Below are 6,770 nucleotides of genomic sequence, written 5' to 3'. Positions count from 1 at the left end.
AGTTCTGGCCTATAGGCTGAAGAAAAATAGACACGATGCGGTTTGGAAAACTTTGCTGAGACACATCAGGCACCTGACTATGGAATTACTAGGTGTTGAGATGCTCAGTTAGGATGACAAGCCCTACTGAAGGTGTCAATCAATGCTTTATTCACTTACAGGGTAGTCCAGGCAAGAGGCAACAGCGGAGGGCACCAGTCTCCCAAGTGTTCCATTTTTCACCGTGCAAGGGCGGCAGGTGAGGGCCCGATGACGTGCAGTGCATAGGGGAGGAACTGCGTGACTAACACGCAACTTCTGCCTTTTAATGGACCTGGGAGACGAGGGGGAAAGGAAGGGGGAGGAACTTTGCGGTTGGAAAGCACTGAATCATTGTGGGGAAAAGTGCCCCAGCCAAGGCAGCCGAAAAGGAGGTCCTCCAGTGAGGTCCTCAATAGAGAGATCTCTGAATGGAGGCCCCCACGCATGCAATGAAGGAATTCCGCAGCACACACGGGTGGGGTGTAGGCGAGGACCGAGACTCACTGCAACTCTCACGAGAACTGAAATGACCTGACCGTGCACTATATCTGGTGTGAGGAGGGCGACATTGACCAATGAGGCCTTTCAGGAATGGCTTTGCAAATGAAAAATCCCACACAGAATGTGACCTAGAGCTGATTTCCTCTTTTTCTAATTCCCCTGCTAGAAATGTGGCTTTGTAGAGTCTGAATTTCCCAATCAATGCACAAGGCACAGTGGCGGATGCAAAAGCAGAGGTTTATTTGTTACCAGCCAGCTGGGACCCCCTACCCGCACACAGCCCTTAAGCAGTGCACAGGCAAAAGGCCCTCCCGTTTGCATAAGAGAGGTTTTTACAGCCTCACACTTACAAGGGCGCAGGTCATCTCCTACCTAGGTTACCTTCTTACTCTCTATATGGCAAGGTATTGGGACCTAACATGTTCACTGGCTCATTTAAATGTAAAGGCTACATACGTTATGTGGCAGAAAGCCCACCCAAAGGAGATGGCACGGGGAAGAACTGGTGGGAAGCATGGGCCATAAGTCCCAGGGGAGCTGGTGGGGGGCAGGAGGTCATAAATTCCAGGGGAGCATAGCAGGCAAGCAAGCAGCCAGAGTACAGAAGTGGAACCGGCATTTAGCAAGCTAGGGACTCCAATCCCTACAGCTTCAGTTTCCAACAGGACACCCTAAGGATGGCAGAAGGGTGAACTGTAAGAATCCTGGATCCCTGAGGACACAGTGGAGCACAGTTGCCGTACCGGTCCTGGATTCTTCCTGTTCCAGTCGTAGGCCTCTTTTATGTGGCTGAAAGACAAACAATGCTAGCTTGTTGAAGCATGAATTTTTTCTCATTACTGTTACACTTAGGCCTAATGGGTATAACTAGAATGAAATCTGTGACCTTTGAAGAGTAGGCATATTGTTCACTTTTGTTCTTTGATTCAACAAATGTCTCTACCTTTTTTTTTTTTTTTTTGACAGGCAGAGTGGACAGTGAGAGAGAGACAGAGAGAAAGGTCTTCCTTTTCCGTTGGTTCACCCCCCAATGGCTGGGGCCGGCGTGCTGCGGCCGGCGCATCATGCTGATCCGAAGGCAGGAACCAGGTGCTTCTCCTGGTCTCCCATGCAGGTACAGGGCTGAAGGACTTGGACCATCCTCCACTGCACTCCCAGGTCACAGCAGAGAGCTGGCCTGGAAGAGGGGCAACCGGGACAGAATCCGGCACCCCGACCGGGACTAGAACCCAGTGTGCCAGTGCCGCAGGCAGAGGATTAGCCTAATGAGCTGTGCGCCAGCCTGTCTCTAACTTTTTGACTGAGGGTAACAGCAAACACGCTATGAACCCAGAAGGAATCATGCACTTCAAGCCTGTTTCTCGTCTGTTTGTTTTTGTTTTTGCTGACCCAGTCAGTATACAGAATATCCTCACTTGAGTCTTTTCTGTTTTAGCACATCCTTTAAATCCATGGTTATTTTACAGTTCTCTACAGACTCTTACACAAAAGGTGTTCTTTCCTTCCTTGTCCCAGTTTGGTTTTGTGGGTCTCTGAAAATTACCTCTGTGCAGATGACATGCTCTGTATCAGTTCTCATTTTCTTTCCATGTGTTCTGCACTTCTGGAAAATTTCTCTCTAACTTTGACCACCTACTCATCAATGGGTGAACCAGTTCTCTTCCATCAGCAGCTGTTTCTGGTTAAGAAAATGCATTCTGGAAGTGGATCCTTTCTCTGTGTTATATGATTTTCAGCAGAACATGTGCCAATTCTGTATAAGATCCCTCTGATAAATGACTTGTTCTGACAGTGTTTCTTCTTCAGGGGAGGAACATATGTTGGCTTCCGGTTTTTCCCTAAGAACCTTCTCATAGGAGACATTCCATGTCTCACACTCAGTGCTATGAAAGGACCTTGATTAATGCCCAGACAGTAACCTGTCTCCTAAATGATTCTTATTTGAAAAGTATGTGGTGCTTGGGTGGTAGACATTAGGAGCAGGCCAAGTAGCTATAATTCAAAGTTTTAACACTGAGTTCTTTGCGCCATCCTGTCCACTTAATAACCAGGGATAAGATGATTGGTACTATTTGTCCTTCAAAGAGAGAATTAGGTGTGATTCTTCTCCTGGGTGTAAAGTATATGGTTTCTGGCTGATTCAGATCATGATTCAACTGCTCTCTTCAAATAGTGAAGTTGCGAACAGGGCCTTTATAAGGGAAACTGAACTGTGGGCAAAAAAAAAAAAAAAAAAAAAAAATTGAAGAAAAATGTTAAAGCAATGATCATAATTTTTTTCTGGAATATTTTGAGATATTATTGTACTTTATATCTTAGGAAATCATCAATAGGCAATAAATATTTTATAGAAAACCATGACTGAAATATTATACTAAGTCCTGGTAATATTGCAGTAAACTAAAAGTTCAAGCTCTCCCAGTAGAAAAAGATGAGAAATAAGTAAGCCAGTAAAATAAGACAACTCCTAAATAACTCATGTGCAAGAGTTCCAGGGAGTAGACAGCACTTAAAAGATCAAGCAAAGTTACCCTAGGGGGAATTTATTAACTACATCTCTTAATGTAATGACTGTTTTTCCCAGGTCTTTATTTTGTTAATTAACAACATTAAAAGGTCTTATGTTCTTGAAATTTATCTGATCTCTACTGTATGCCAGGGACCAGTCTAGAAATTTTTTGATTTATTTTACCATTAACCTGTATAATCAATGAAGCAAGTAGAGCTCAATGTTCTTTCAGAAAGAAAAAAATTTCAAGTGGTAAATTTGGTACTGAAGAATAACCTAATGCAATGCTGAATTGATAAGGAGAACATTTCAGATCCTGCTGTATAGTGCCTACATTGTACACCAAAACTCCTTGGCTAGTCTGAGAGTTTGGTTACAGGAAAGTACCAATGTCAAGCCAGAACTCTTTGAGAAGTCAAAGAGGGTTATGCTAGCAGAACGGGTGTGGTGTGAAATAGATCTGTCTAAAGTGGAAGACTTTTGGCCATACTGGTAGATCCTCAGGCATTTTCCATATACTCCAAGTGTTAATTGAGCCCCTGTTGATTTATTCACAGTAAGAAATATATGGGAAAGAACACTGGGCAGAGAAATTGGAGAACTATCTTCCCTTAGTATCATCTCTGTTAGCAGAGAATTGTGAGCTCATGTTGAGGAGCTATCTACTCTAAGGGTACTCTCTATTATAATAAGAGAGGCAAAGAGGCCTAGGCCTTCCAGGCTGATAGGGTCCTGCAATCATGTAGTCTAGTGTCCGTATGCAACACACAAGTTGTTTTCTCATTGATGCTTACTCCTGACCTTACACTGTAAACTTCTTGAGGGCCAGGTCAGTCTGATGCTTATGTATCTGTTATCAACTGCACCTAAAAGGACCTGGCTTCAGTGTGTACTCAGATGAAGTGTGTTGGATTGAGGAAGAAAATATGATGATTCCAGAGGAATGAGCTTAGTTGGGTAGAGTCCAGAGGTGAGTGTTATAGGAAGGAATGTAGAAGGATCTTACTACAGTCCTCCCATACTGTAAAATACCCTTCTTCAAAAATGACAAACCATGATGTTCCTCCACAGTTGCTGGGTCCACCTTGTTTCATCTGTGTGACCAATCCTATCTACATTGGGAATCTAGAACAGGAGTCAGCCAACTTTGGCAGGGAAGAGCCAGGTAGTAAGCATGTTTGGTTTTTTAGACCATACAGTCTCTGTAGCAACCACTCAGCTCCTTGGTTGTACTTCAAAAGTGGCCACAGACAATAGTTGAACAAATGAGCAGAGCTGGGTTCCAATGACCTTTATTTACAAATATGTCCCTGGGCTAGATTTGGCCTATGAGCTGTGATTTTTCAAGCTCTGATCTAGAACTAAAAGAGACAGCGCAAATGGTGAGAGTTTGGTGGTCATTCTGCTCATCTCCTTTTTTTTTTTTTTTTTTGGCACTAAACACATTGGCATTTGTTTTCCTTTCTAAAAACAAATGACGAGGTCGGCGCTGTGGCACAGTGGGTTAAGACCCAAGCCTGCAGAGCCGGCATCCCATATGGGCACTGGTTCAAGTCTCGGCTGCTCCACTTCGGATCCAGCTCTCTGCTGTGGTCTGGGAAAGCAGTAGAGGATGGCCCAAGTCCTTGGGCCCCTGCATCCATGTGGGAGAACTGGAAGAGGCTCCTGGCTCCTGGCTTCGGATCAGCTCAGCTCTGGCCATTGCGGTCATTTGGGGAGTGAACTAGCAGAATGGAAGACCTCACTCTCTCTGGCTCTACCTCTCTGTAACTCTGTCTTTCAAATAAATAAAATAATTCTTAAAAAAAATAGATAAAAAAATGCACATGACAAAAGACTCATTTTACCCATCTTTACTTTTTTTAAAGTTAGGCATGACATTACATGTTTAAACAATTGTCAAAACTTACTATATTACCAGCATTTGTACACAACTAGAAAACATCCTTAATTTATATGCAACTAGAAATGTATTACCATTAATACATTAATAACTTTCACTATCAAATATTGAAAAAACTAAAATTATTTCTGTAGCCGATTCATCCTGGCAATGTTAACTTCACTGCAGGCTGACACTATTTGGCTCACATTTCAAACACAATGGAAAAGCAGATCCATGGCTAGTGTTACTGTACAATCTTGTCCTACCACTACTGAAGAGTCACTGCCCACCTTGGATTGTGTTTAATAAAAAAGCAAAGTGCATACAGAGATTTACAACAATTTTAAAGACAAAAAAAATGGTCCTATTATGTGGTCCCACCAATAAACTCAAGTCTATGACAAATAGTTGTGTCAATGAGCTGTTTATAATACTTTAGACTTAGTACAATTGTACTGAAAGTCAAATTCATTTGGAATCTTCAAAAAGATGTTCCTGTTAATCCTAAAATGGTGCTTGTAGAGTTTAACATTTCTGTTAAATGAGTGCAGTGAATTACTTGTTATCCAAGTGTAGTGGCTGCTCCTTAGCATTTTCTTTGACTTCTACTGCTTCTTGACCATTCTCGACAGTTCCATATGTAGTGATTTTTCTGCCATTAGCTATTTAAGTAGAAGTTGATATAGATTTGAAGTTGCCTATCTCACTACCACCAAATGACATGGAAGAGAATGAAGCAAGACCTCTGCAACTCAAGGAACCAAATGAGGTAAATCCTGTATCAAAAGAGAAAATCCACCTCAAAAGGAACTCCACTGAAGGCAGAGAAAAATGAGCCCTTCAGTCCCCCCAAAAGCCCTCAAATAGGTCTTCAAAGAAGTGGAAAATGGATCCCTTCCACCAAAAAATTCCCTGAAGACATCCTCTGGGTCACCGAGTGTGAAGCCAAGCTCAAATGGATTGCCAAAATGGTTTCCACCTCCTCCTCCACCATTTAATTCTTCTTTGCCATATTTGTTACAGATGTCCTCCCCTTTTTTTTCAACATCAGATTACACCTCCTCCAACTCAGCTACTTGTCTGAATTTTCTCTCTGCTTCTTTATTCTTAGGATTTTTATCTGGATGCCACTTTAGTGCCGGTTCCTGTGAGGCCTGTCTTTGTACACCTAGAGCTTCACAGTAATCCACCATGTTTATAACAGGTTGTTGGAACAAGTCCAAGGACACAGGTGACCCATGGCGGGAGGAGAGGAGGTGAGAGAGAGGTTAACGGCTGCCCTGGTGATGGTGGAGTGGGGTCTCCTGCTTCCCTTTTTCTCCTTTCCCCTACAAAACAGGAAATGTCCTCTCGCCTTCATGACAACTGTCTTGAAGATGAACCTTGGACAAAATACCTAGGTAAGTAAACTGAGACTCAAGTCAGCCTACTCCCAAGAATCATGCTAAATTTTCTGAAAAGCTGAACCTGGGCATGATTATACATTTTTACCATTTTATTTTTCTGAGATTTGTGACTTATTGTTCAGTTTTAGTAATTTCACATCATAAGCTTTCCATGTGGTTTTGATAGAAAGATTTTGTCCATGATAAATAACTTTAATTCCTATGGAATAGGTTTGTGTGGCTGTAGTAGTAGATACAGACCCATCTGAGCACTGATTGGCATGCTCACAGCAGAAGAAAGGTGATGGAGAGGGAGAGAAATATTAATGTCTACTGATCATCCACTTATCAAGCACGAGGACCTTACACTGAATCTTGGTCATCTTGGGTTGTTGTGACAAAATACAAAATATAGACTTGGTGCCCTAAGCAGACATTCATTTCTCACAGTTATAGAAGCTAGGAAGTC

The 6,770-nt window shown here is 42.5% G+C and overlaps 1 pseudogene; it reads right to left on the bottom strand.

The window, feature by feature from the left end:
• Positions 1–5,471: 5,471 nt before the first annotated feature.
• On the bottom strand, positions 5,472–6,109 carry LOC133749396 (dnaJ homolog subfamily B member 6-like; annotated as a pseudogene).
• Between the last annotated feature and the right edge of the window lie 661 nt (positions 6,110–6,770).

This window comes from Lepus europaeus, chromosome 20, assembly GCF_033115175.1.
Source record: "Lepus europaeus isolate LE1 chromosome 20, mLepTim1.pri, whole genome shotgun sequence".
Classification (NCBI taxonomy): Eukaryota; Metazoa; Chordata; class Mammalia; order Lagomorpha; family Leporidae; genus Lepus; species Lepus europaeus.
Note: the sequence above shows the minus strand (reverse complement) of the source record. Positions and strands in the feature narration are given on the sequence as shown.